The 12207-nt window shown below is 43.8% G+C and overlaps 1 protein-coding gene across 1 annotated transcript in view; it reads right to left on the minus strand.

Moving 5' to 3' along the window:
• LOC126470529 (liprin-alpha-1) overlaps positions 1-12207 on the minus strand; it is a 1209312-nt gene that overhangs the window by 877777 nt on the left and 319328 nt on the right. The window lies entirely within an intron of this gene.

The following is a 12207-nucleotide window of genomic DNA, read 5'->3' on the forward strand; positions in this document are numbered from 1 at the left end:
ACGCCCGTTGGAAGGAAGGATAAGGACTTAAGGTCTCAGCTAACCGAGATCTTTAGATACGGAGCATACTCTGCAACAGGGGAAGGAACCAGCCGCGCCCTTTTTTCACAGGAACTACCCACAGCATTTGTCTAGTGCGATTTAGCAAAACCATGTAAGATTTAAATAGTCAGAAGGGCATTTGAACTATAGCCCCCCCCCCCCCCCAAAGACAACGCAGTGTCTTAACCATTGTGCTGCCTTGCTCTGTACGGCACTCTAAATCATTGACTTCGTTGCGCTCTCATAAGTGCCGAATGCAAATATTGTGTATTTATGTCATGTCGTGACAGATGCCCATTTTTCATTTCCTACTAGCAACTGTTTACATGAGGAATTTTTGCTGGCAGTATGTGTAGCAAATAGCGAGTACTTTACGAGCATATAATAATTTTTTGTTTGATCCTAAATGAAAGTTCCTTTATTTGCATAAAAATGACCCAACGTCATACCTCAACCAATGTACAACATTTTTAACTATTAGAAATTTACAAATATGTTGTAATGCTAGATCGGTCATAGCATAATGTTTTGATAATATTCACTTTAAGAGGCTGAAGCTCGAACGAAGAGACCGCCGCATTTCTGAAGGAATGTGAATTGACAGCTCATGCAATACGACACGTCAACAGACGTAGAAGTGTTTGTATCCAATTTAATAATTATTTGACACGATTAGTACGTAAATATCTCCCTACGCCGTTTTCAAATGATGCAAGGCGTCGAGTGCAGCGCAAAGCCTACGAGGCGTTTAATCCACAGTGTGTGGAGGGTATACTTCAGGAAGAGGCAGTTCTGAGCTATTTAGTCTATGTATTTTGTACCATGACTTGGGCCCTCTCATTCAGTCTACAGCGAATATGAACTAGAATGATCACCTCAACGTTCCCTGTGACCAAGTGTTACCTTTCTTCTACATCTTCATCTTCATGATGAGTATGCTGCTGCACACGCTCCTGTTTTCCTCGATGACGACAACAGCCTTCACAGCGCTGCAAGCATACGTCCCTGGATTGGTGTTCTTTCCTTTCTGTAAGTCACAAACCGTCGACGGAACGTTAAGCTCTTTTCTTCCTATTTTTCCACCTCGCATGGCCTACCAGAGTTCTCTCTTTCATGCTCATGTCTGAATATGATGCGTGGCATAGCTCTTCTTTGAGATGTACGATCTGTGCAGGTGACTTTGACCGCTCGGTCTGATTCGTACCAATGCTTCACCAATCACTGATTTCCAAGAATCCAGATATACACTGAGGTGACGAAAACGCGGAACAGCGATACGCACATATACAGATGGCGGTAGTATCGCGTACACGTAGTGTAAAAGGGCAATGCATTGGCGGAGGTGTCAGTAACACTCAGACGATTCGTCTGAAAAGCTTTCCGACGTGATTATGGCTGCACGACTGAAATTAACAGACCCTGAACGCGGAATGGTAGTTGAACTAGACGGATGGGACATTCCACTTCGGAGATCGTCAGGGAATTCAAAACATTCTGAGATCTACAGTGTCCAGAGTATGTCGCGAATACCACATTTCAGGCATGGCCTCTCAACACGGACAACGCGGAGGCCGACGACCCTCACTTAACGACACAGAGCAGCGGAGTTTTCGTGGAGTTGTCAGTACTAACAGACAAGCAACACTGCGTGAAATAACAGCAGAAATCAGTGTGGGACGTACGACGAACGTATCCGTTAGGACAGTGCAGCGAAATCTGGCTATGTCAGGAGACGACCGACGCGAGTGGCTTTGCTAACAGCACGAAATCGCCTGCAGCGCCTCTTCTGGGCTCGTGACCACATCGGTTCGATCCTAGACGACTGGAAACTGTAGACCGGTCAGATGAGCCCCGATTTGTTGGTAAGAGCTGATGGCAGGGTTCGAATGCGGCGCAGACCTTACGAAGCCACGGACCCAAGTTGTCAACACTGAGCAAGTTGGTGGTGGCTCCACTGCGGTGTGACCTGTGTTTACCTAGAGTGGACTGGGACCTTTGGTCACACTGGGGCGATCGTTGGCTGGAAAAGGTTATCTCCGGCGACTTGGAGACCATTTGCAGCTCTTCATGTTCCCAAACACGTCACTACGCCATAGCTGATGGCGACCGGTTGTAAGTACATTCTGGACAATTCGAGCGAATGATCTTGCGACCCACGTTGCTCGACTTGAATCCCATCGAATATTTATGGAAAATAATCAAGAGGTTAGTTCGTGCACAAAATCCTGTACCAGTAACACTTCCGCAATTATGGACAGGTAGAGAGGAAGCGTGGCTCAATATTTCTGGAGGGGACTTCCAACAACTTGTTGAGTCCATGCCACGTCGAGCTACTGCACTACGTCTGGCAAAAGGAGGTACAACAGGATATTAGGAGGTATCCCATCACTTTTTGTCACCTCAGTGTATTACAAAAAAGTATATATGTATGTTCCGCATCTCCTCCTAAAGTACCAGACCGATGTCAACCGAACTTTGTACACACATCAGTTGTTGTCTGGAAAGAATCGCTGTAGGGCAAGAACCACAGATTTATAAAAGGGGTGCGAAAAAGACGTGTAGCCCACGAAGTGCGTATACACGGACTTAATTCATCCAGTATTTGATATGAGAGTATTTAGTGACTTCCAACAAACTTTACACACAATTTTAAACCATTGTTAGACTTTCTCTCGCTGACAACCCCCCACAAAATGGAGCAAGAGGAAAAGTTTATCGCTTACTGTGTTATCGCTGTTTATGCAGGCAATACGTTTTAATTCATTACTTCTTTACTACTAACTGTATTCACGACACATTTTTCAGACCGTATTTGCATATATCACTGAATGTGCCTGCAAAATGATATCACTGTACTACAAGTAGTTCACGAAATACGATGTCAGAAATATGGAGCTGCCTGAAAACCAAATTGCAGGGCGAAATTTGCTAGAGTGTATAAATTATAAATTTGTGTGAAATACATTAAATGTGTGTGAAATATTTGAGAGACGTGTGTAAGCGAGTGAAGCCGCGGGGTAAAAAGGTACAAAACCCCTGTATCAATTTCAGTCAGACTTGGAACACATCTTTCTTATTATCTGGGAAGAAATATAATGGGGGCAACAACCAGGAAATTCTTATTGAGGTGAGCGTGATAACTTGCAGAGAGAAGAGGGGAGTAAGAGATGGACAGAGAAAGACAAAGAGAGGATGGAAAAGGAATTGCACACAGCCGTGGTCTCAGGAAATGGACAGACACACACACACACACACACACACACACACACACACACACAGAGAGAGAGAGAGAGAGAGAGAGAGAGAGAGAGAGATAGGTTATGGACTAATAGAACTGCAATAAATACATGCCCGGGCAACGTCGGGTACTCAGCTAGTTCACTACTAAATGAAGGCGGACTGTTTTATTCCCTTATCGTCTCTGAAGCGTAGTGCACAGTGAAATCGAACTTGCGCCATAACTTCTTTATGCTTGAAGAATGTAAGGAAATTCTAATTTTGTTTCGTATGTACAATGCTAGTGACTGCTAATCTGCTCTAACGTGACTGCTCATCAGCTCCAGCAACCACAAAGCTCTCTTTGCCTTATCAACAGATTTTTGTGATGTAGCAACCACCTTCACCGCAGCAGCAGAATGGACGCTACGCCCTATCGCTTTGTTTACTTTAACGCTAGGGAAACAAATCTCTAAACAATGGGCCTTCCCCCCTCTTGATGCCAGTCCCGTGCCCAGCGGCTTCATGATGCTGCTGCATCTAACCACACATCCCCGTTCTACAATATATGGCAGAAAATGAGAATGATATTCTGTAATAGCAGATATTTTCTAACACAAGGAACATTAAGAAGGGCAGGGTTTAACGTTCAGTAGACCTCGACCCATCACCAGCTCTATAATCTCATTGAAACTAATTGAAATTACTCTTCCTACAGTCCACAAACGAATGAATAGTTCACCGGGTCACCGTGGCACTTGGAAAGAAGGAAAATTAGTGGTTAACATCAAATGAAAAGCGATGCCGTTAGAGACGGAGCAAAATCTCCGATTGCACCAGGATGGGGACGGAAATCGGCCTTGTCCAGTTCAGAGGAATCAATCCGGCATTCGCTTGAACTTGTCTGAGGGAAACACGGAAAACGTAAATCTTGATTGACCGAAAGGGGATTTGAACCACGCTCCTCCCGAAGGCGAGTCCAGTGTCTTAACCATTGCCTTAGACGCCTTTCCGTCTGCAAGAAACCGTAACACATGTCCGGAAATGCACCTTGGCGATGTAGGCCTATGGCGTGACCCAGGAGAGCACGACGAAAATAATTCAAGAGATGACAAAAATGGCCATTTACACTAAGAAAGTATAGATTTATGAAGTTCAGATTTAGATCGAACTGATTCAGAGATGGAACACTTGTAAACTCTTCTTGGCTAGTAGCATCCACCTACCATCTTTGCCCCGAACGTGTACACTCTGAATAACTTTCCCGCCACGATACCCGCGGCGTTCAATTCGCAATTGACTTATTTGTTACGACTGTACAGTTTTCAATGATTGCAAGTGCACAGGAGCGAAATTTCTGCAACTGCTTTTACCCGCGTGATAACCATATATGGTCGCAGGACAATCCACTTACTATCATGGCAACAAATTCCAAAATTCCTCTCTCTATCAATATGTGGTGCAGCATTATCTTTGTTACCTTCATGGGTCCCATTATTCTGAAGAACACAATTACTTGCCCCTTTTACGATGAATAACCAGAGAACGTTCCGTTGCGTATATGGAATGCAATTTACTTGCAGCACGATGAAGTCACTCCACCCCATTCTATTGTACGTGCGAAGCAATATCTCAATGGCATTTTCATCATCACTGAATCCGTCCCACTTATTGACATTATCTGGTCGCCAAGATATCTAGATATAAAACCGTTAAGTTACTTTTGGGTGTTTCGATGAAGAGACGGAAAAAAGGTACTTACGCACGATAAACTGCTGTGTAGCCCCATGGACACGACTCCCACGTTAAAGAAACTTAGAGACCCAATAAAGCAACCAAAGAAGTATGTTCCCCTGAGAACACAAAACTACACTGAAGCTCAGAGAGAATATTGAAAAATTTACTGTGAGCGGTTTAAAATTGAACGCGAAATGCTGTAACTCTATTGAGAACTGCTGAAAATTTATTATGGACTGCTGTAAATTTCTAACATGAGTCATAACTAACAAATAATAATAATAATAATAATAATAATAATAATAATAATAATAATAATAATAATAATAATAATAACAACAATGAGCATTTACAATAGTTTATTTTGGGAGCCATTCGAAATATAGTATACGTCTCAATTACCTTTTTAAATTGAAATGACCAATTCTGCGGCATAAAGCAGCCCGGAGAAGAGCAGTGACAGGCTGCCTTTACGCATCCGGACGCATGTAAACGTTAAGCTGTGGAGCGTGTCAAGTGAATGCAGACTGTATACACTTACTAAAAATATATTTGTATATCTAAGTATTCTAGAGTCTAGAAGCAGCTGTTAATGAGAAAGAGCTTAAGTCTGCCTTTGAAAAACTCTTCTGAATATCTGGCATTTTATTCAAGTGAATAGGTTGTCACAGAGTTTCATAACTGAGTATTTAATTACCTTACTGTCTCAAAATTAGATTCATTAGAGGGCAGTGCAGAATACTTTTCATGACTCCTGGATGTACGTCGGTGAACCCCATACATACTTCTACCTAATTTGTTTTGCACAATTAATACATGGAGCGATCAGTAAGTTTCGGTTCGAAGGCCGTACGATTCAGAATCAGTATGCCAATCAGGCAATATCACCATGGGCATCGAGGCAACCATCCCACCGACGCACCAGGTTGAAGACACCCATTTGGTAAGACACCGTGTCCTGCTGCGTGAAGAAGTCCGAAACTGCCCACTGCACATCCTCGTCCGACAGAAACTGTCAACCCTTCACGGACATTTTTAAGAAACTGAAGGCATGATATTGCATGAGGAGAGATCAGGACTGTAGGGCGGGTGCTCGAACGTCTCCCACTTGAGGTGGTGTAACTTCTACGTTACGACATTTATGATATGGGAACGTGCGTCATCATGAAACAGCAGCACGCCTTGGCGCACCACTTCAAAAGGGATGGTTTTTGACAGATATTCTGCCCCATACATTCTTCATTCTCCAATGGATGACTACCGGTATTCGTCCTACGGCAGCCAACAGCAAGTTGGTCCTGTTTGGACGCATTTAGTAATAACGTCGCCACAGTTCATGCTGCTGCATGTACCGAAACGCACGTCGGAAAGACGCGAATGCCACACTGTGCCCTTGCCTTCATGTCGGTGCTTATATACCTGCATTTGAGAAATCCAGGTCAAAGGCGATGACAGAAAATCGTATTAGCAGTGCTATACATAGACAGATTGCCTAAAAACAAAAATTTTACAATGTAACACGAGATGGTCAGAAATTAATAATGTTCGAGTTGTAAACGTTTTTGTGTTTTGGTGTTATAACTTTGGTACCCGTCAGTCTACGCGTCTAGCAGAGCGAGATCGGCGGTCGAGAGGTCAAGACTATTAAACAACCAACTCAGTGGTCCCAATTCGATTCTCGGTCGTCGCTTTTTTTCATTCTATAGTTTTTCTCTGTGCCTGATAATATTCTGATAATCAGAATACTTTTCTTTGTTGTTTTTTTTAAGTAAAGTATTTTGTAATTCTAACTGATCGTCTATTCGTGAGCGTTCTCCCAATCGGTGGGGTGAAACTTATCATAGAAACATACAGAACATAAATATTTTTCACACCGTGCTCGGCACATCAGCGCAATCTCGTCGCGCTGAAATGCTTTCGAGTACATCATTCCTGGAAAACATCTCATTCACACTGCTACAAACAGATCTATCATATATCAATCTGCATGCATACCTAGCGTATAAACACATATCTAGAAAGACAGGAGAGGACAACTGGTTATGGGCCAACGCATGAATTTTGATAGTATCCGCCCTGTCTTTGAATTCTCTGCTCTGCTATGATGTCGCATGATACTAAAGTAGCGCGATGAAAATCTTTACCTGTTGGAAAAAGTAAACGTCATACGGTCGACCTAGAAAGGTATCACTTTCACGGTGCACGTCGGCTGAGCATCAGAATCTACAGAAATCCTATAGTAGCTCTTTAAGTATCACAATGAAAACAACTGTCAATACGTTATTTATATCTACTCGATTATTAATCACACATAAAGTATTTTATTTCCAGTATTTTATTGACACAAAATCCAAAGAAAAATATTCTGAATATTAGAATGTTATCGGACACAGCTAAAAATTATCGAGTAAAAAAAAAAAAAAAAACCTAAGGAACAAAAATTGAACACGGACCAGTGGTTTGGTAGTTTAACGTCTTGACTGCTCGACCCCCGACTTCACTCTGCTAGGCGTGTAGAATGACGAGTACCCAAGTTTGATGTTCTTAGGATGCACGATAAGAAGTGTGACTCCACACGTATCATTAACTACCAGACAGTTTTTCTCCTTACAAACGCTTTTAGGAGGTCATGTATTTAAATCTTGTGCGAAGTTTTGGAGAACAGGAGAATCGACCTGGAAAGCCAGGAGCAGAATACGGTCTCCTAGGCCAAAGCGACAATTAAGGCGTAGTAGCGCAGCTTTTGGATAGTTTACCAATATCAATTTTCGATTTCAATAGGGCTGCTCCTTTGGAACATGTGCTTACTCATTCAATGAAGGCATAACAGTTGTTTGAATGTTATAGACGGATAGACTGTCAGTGACAGAGCACCTCGTGTTCCTGCTGCTAAGAAGGCGGGTACACCGTTCGTTTATAGTATATTTTTACGAGCTTCAAACGGGAGCGACTGCAGTAATGGATAGGAACTGTGATAGCTGTGTACAGTGCGAGCTGAGTTGGCGACCCTCGTTCACAGCTCCAGGTTGCGTTGGCTTCCGTCACACAGCTTGAGGCTGCTGCCAAGGTGCATCACTGTGTGTGTGTGTGTGTGTGGGGGGGGGGGGGGGGGGTCGGATGCGGGGATGCGAGAGACGTCGAGCACGTCCCACGTGTCTCCCGTTCGGTCCACTGCTGTGGCATCCCCGGGTACTGCCTGTACTGAGGTTGACCCCCTCACCTGTGGTCGAGTGGGAAATCATTCCAAAGTCTGGCAGGCAGCGAAAAACTTTTCGACGGGCCGATCGTAGGGCCTCCCCGGTTCGTTTGACGAACAGGTTTCGGGCGTTATCTGTGGCTGACGATGTCTCTGAGCTGGATGCAGTCGTCCACCCTGCTCCAGAGGGAGCTTCTCGGCCCGCAAGGTGTGGGCATCCACAGAGGGTGGGTTTGCTGGTAGTTGGGAGCTCCAACGTTAGGCGCGTAATGGGGCCCCTTAGGTACATGCCTGCCAAGGGGGGGAAGGAAGCCAGTGTGCACTCAGTGTGCATACCGGGGGGAGTCATTCCGGATGTGGAAAGGCTGTTTCCGGATGCCATGAACAGTGCAGGGTGAAGCCAACTGCAGGTGGTGGCTCATGTTGGTCCCAATGACAAATGTCGCTTTGGATCGGAGGAGATTCTCTCTGGTTTTGGGCGGCTAGCGGAAATGGTAAAGACCGCCAGTCTTGCTTGCGAGATTAAGGCGGAGCTCACCATCTGCAGCATCGTCGATAGAACCGACTGTGGTCCTTTGGTGCAGAGCCGAGTGCAGGGTCTGAATCAGAGGCTCAGGCGGTTCTGTGATCGTGTAGGCTGCAGACTCCTTGACTTGTGCCATCGGGTGGTGGGTTTCCGGGTTCTGCTTAATAGGTCAGAAGTCCAATACAGACAGGAAGCGGCTACACGGGTAGCGGGGCTCTGCCTCGTGATGACTGGGTGTTGTGTGATGTCCTTAGGTTAGTTAGGTTTAAGTAGTTATAAGTTATAGGGGACTGATGACCATAGATGTTGAGTCCCATAGTGCTCAGAGCCATTTTAACCATTTTTTCTTTGGGTAGCGGGGGCTATGTGGAAGGGACTGGGCGGCTTTTTAGGTTAGAGGGCCTCAAGGAACCACAGAAAGGGCGTCCGTCTAAAAGAGGGCAGGTAAAATACAGTGAGTTAGTTGTAGAAACGATCTGTGTTGTAGTTGTACACTGTCGTAGCTGTGTTGGGAAAGAACCAGAGCTCCAAGCCGTAATAGAAAGCACTGAAGCTCAAATAGTTATAGGTACAGAAAGCTGGCTAAAGCCGGAAATAAGTTCAGCAGAAATTTTTTCTAGCTATCTAAAAGTGTTCAGAGAGGATAGGAGTATTTATTGCTGTCAGAAGTAGTTTGCCTTGTAGTGAAATTGAAGTAGATAGTTCCTGCGAAATAGTATGGGTAGAGGTTATACTTGATAATCTGACTAAACTATTAATTGGGTCGTTTTACTGACCCCGACTCAGAAGATATAGTTGCTGAACAGTTCAAAGAGAACTTGAGTCTCATTTCAAACAGGTACCTCACTCATACAATTATCGCCGGTAGTGACTTTAATTTACCCTCGATATGCTGGAAATATTATACGTTTAAAGCCGGAGGCAGACATAAAACGTCATCCGAAATTATACTGAATGCTTTCTCAGAATATTATTTGGAACAATTTGTTCATGAGCCCACTCGAAGCGTAAATGGTTGCGAAAGCATACTTGACCTCTTAGCAACAAATAATCCTGGACAAATAGTGAGTAACGTGACGAATACAGGGATTAGGGACCACAAGGCAGTAGCTCCTAGGCTGAATACCGCAACTCCTACAACCATGAAAAAGTAACGCAAAGTATATCTATTTAAAATAGCTGATAAAAATGCTCTTAACGCCTTTTTAAGATACAGTCGCCACTCCTTCCTATATGATCATTTAAGCGTAGAAAAGATGTGGAATGATTTCAACGAGATAGTATCGACGGCAATTGAGAGATATTTTCCACATATATTAATAAGTGACGGTAGTGATCGCCCATGGTACAGAAAACTGGTCAGATCGCTGTTGTAGAAGCAAAGAAAAAAAGCACGCAAAATCCCCAAGACTGGCAAAGTTTTGCAGAAGTTCGAAATATAGCGCGTACTTCAATGAAAGATGCTTTCAATAATTTCCACAACGAAACTCTGTCTCGAAATCTGGCAGAAAACCCAAAGAGATTCTGGTCATACATAAAGGACACTAGTGGCAAGATGCAATCAATACATCCACTGCGCGATAACAACGGTGAAGACATTGATGACAGTCACACTAAAGTAGAGTTATTAAACACAGTTTTCTGAAACTCCTTCACCAAAGACGACGAAGTAAATATTCCTGAATTCCAATCAAGAACATCTGCCAAGATGAGAAACATAGAAGCAGATATCCTAGGTGTAATGAAGCAGCTTAAATCACTTAATAAAAGCAAGGCTTCCGGTCCACGGTGTATACCAGTTACGTTCCTCTCAGGGTATGCTGGTGCGATAGCTCCATATTTAGCAATTATATACAACTGTTCGCTCATGGAATGATCCGTACCTAAAGACTGGAAAATTGCTCAAGTCACACCAATACCAAAAAACGGAAATAGGAGTGATCCGTTGAACTACAGGCCCATATCACTAACGTCGGTTTGTAGTACGGTTTTGCAACATCTACTGTGTTCGAACATTGTGGATTACCTCGAAGAAAACTGTTTACTAACACGTAGTCAGCACGGATTCAGAAAATATCGTTCTTGCGAACCACAACTAGCTCTTGATACTCATGAAGTAACGAGTGCTATGAACAGGGGATGTCAAATTGAGTCCATATTTTTAGATTTCCAGAAGGCTTTCAACACCGTTCCTCACAAGCGTCTTCTAACCAAACTACATGCCTGTGGAATATCGCCTCAGTTGTGGGACTGGATTCCTGATTTCCTGTCAGAAAGGTCGCAGTTCGTAGTAATAGACGGAAAGTCATCGAGTAAAACAAAAGTAATAGCCGGCGTTCACCAACGAAGTGTTATAGGCCCTCCATTGTTCCTGATCTATATTAACGACATAGGAGACAATCTGAGTAGCTGTCTTAGATTGTTTGCAGATGGTGCTGTCATTTACCGTCTTGTAAAGTCATCAGATGACCAAAACGAATTGCAAAATGATTTAGATATCTGTATGGTGCGAAAAGTGGTAATTGACCCTGGATAAAGAAAAGTGTCAAATTATTCACATGAATACTAAGAGAAATCCGCTAAATTTCAATTACGCGATAAGTCACACAAATCTGAAGGCTGTAAATTCAATTAAATACTTAGGGATAACAATCACAAATATCCTAAATTGGAACCATCACATATATAATGTTGTGTGTAGAGCCAACCAAAGACTGCGATTCATTGGCAGAACACTCAGAAGGTGCAACGGGTCTACTAAAGAGACTTCTTACACCAGGCTTGTCCGTCCTATTCTGGAATATTGATGTGCGGTGTGGGATCCGCAACAGATGGGACTTACGGATGACAGAGAAAAAGTACAAAGAAGTACAGCTCGTTTTGTATTATCGCGAAGCAGGGGAAATAGTGGCACAGGCTTGAAACATGAATTGGAGTGGCAATCATTAAAACCCCCCCATGAACCATGGACCTTGCCGTTGGTGGGGAGGCTTGCGTGCCTCAGCGATACAGATAGCCGTACCGTAGGTGCAACCACAACGGAGGGGTATCTGTTGAGAGGCCAGACAAACGTGTGGTTCCTGAAGAGGGGCAGCAGCCTTTTCAGTAGTTGCAAGGGCAACAGTCTGGATGATTGACTGATCTGGCCTTGTAACAATAACCAAAACGGCCTTGCCGTGCCGGTACTGCGAACGGCTGAAAGCAAGGGGAAACTACAGCCGTAATTTTTCCCGAGGGCATGCAGCTTTACTGTATGATTACATGATGATGGCGTCCTCTTGGGTAAAATATTCCGGAGGTAAAATAGTCCCCCATTCGGATCTCCGGGCGGGGACTACTCAAGAGGATGTCGTTATCAGGAGAAAGAAAACTGGCGTTCTACGGATCGGAGCGTGGAATGTCAGATCCCTTAATCGGGCAGGTAGGTTAGAAAATTTAAAAAGGGAAATGGATAGGTTGAAGTTAGATATAGTGGGAATTAGTGAAGTTC

This window comes from Schistocerca serialis, chromosome 3, assembly GCF_023864345.2.
Source record: "Schistocerca serialis cubense isolate TAMUIC-IGC-003099 chromosome 3, iqSchSeri2.2, whole genome shotgun sequence".
Classification (NCBI taxonomy): domain Eukaryota; kingdom Metazoa; phylum Arthropoda; class Insecta; order Orthoptera; family Acrididae; genus Schistocerca; species Schistocerca serialis.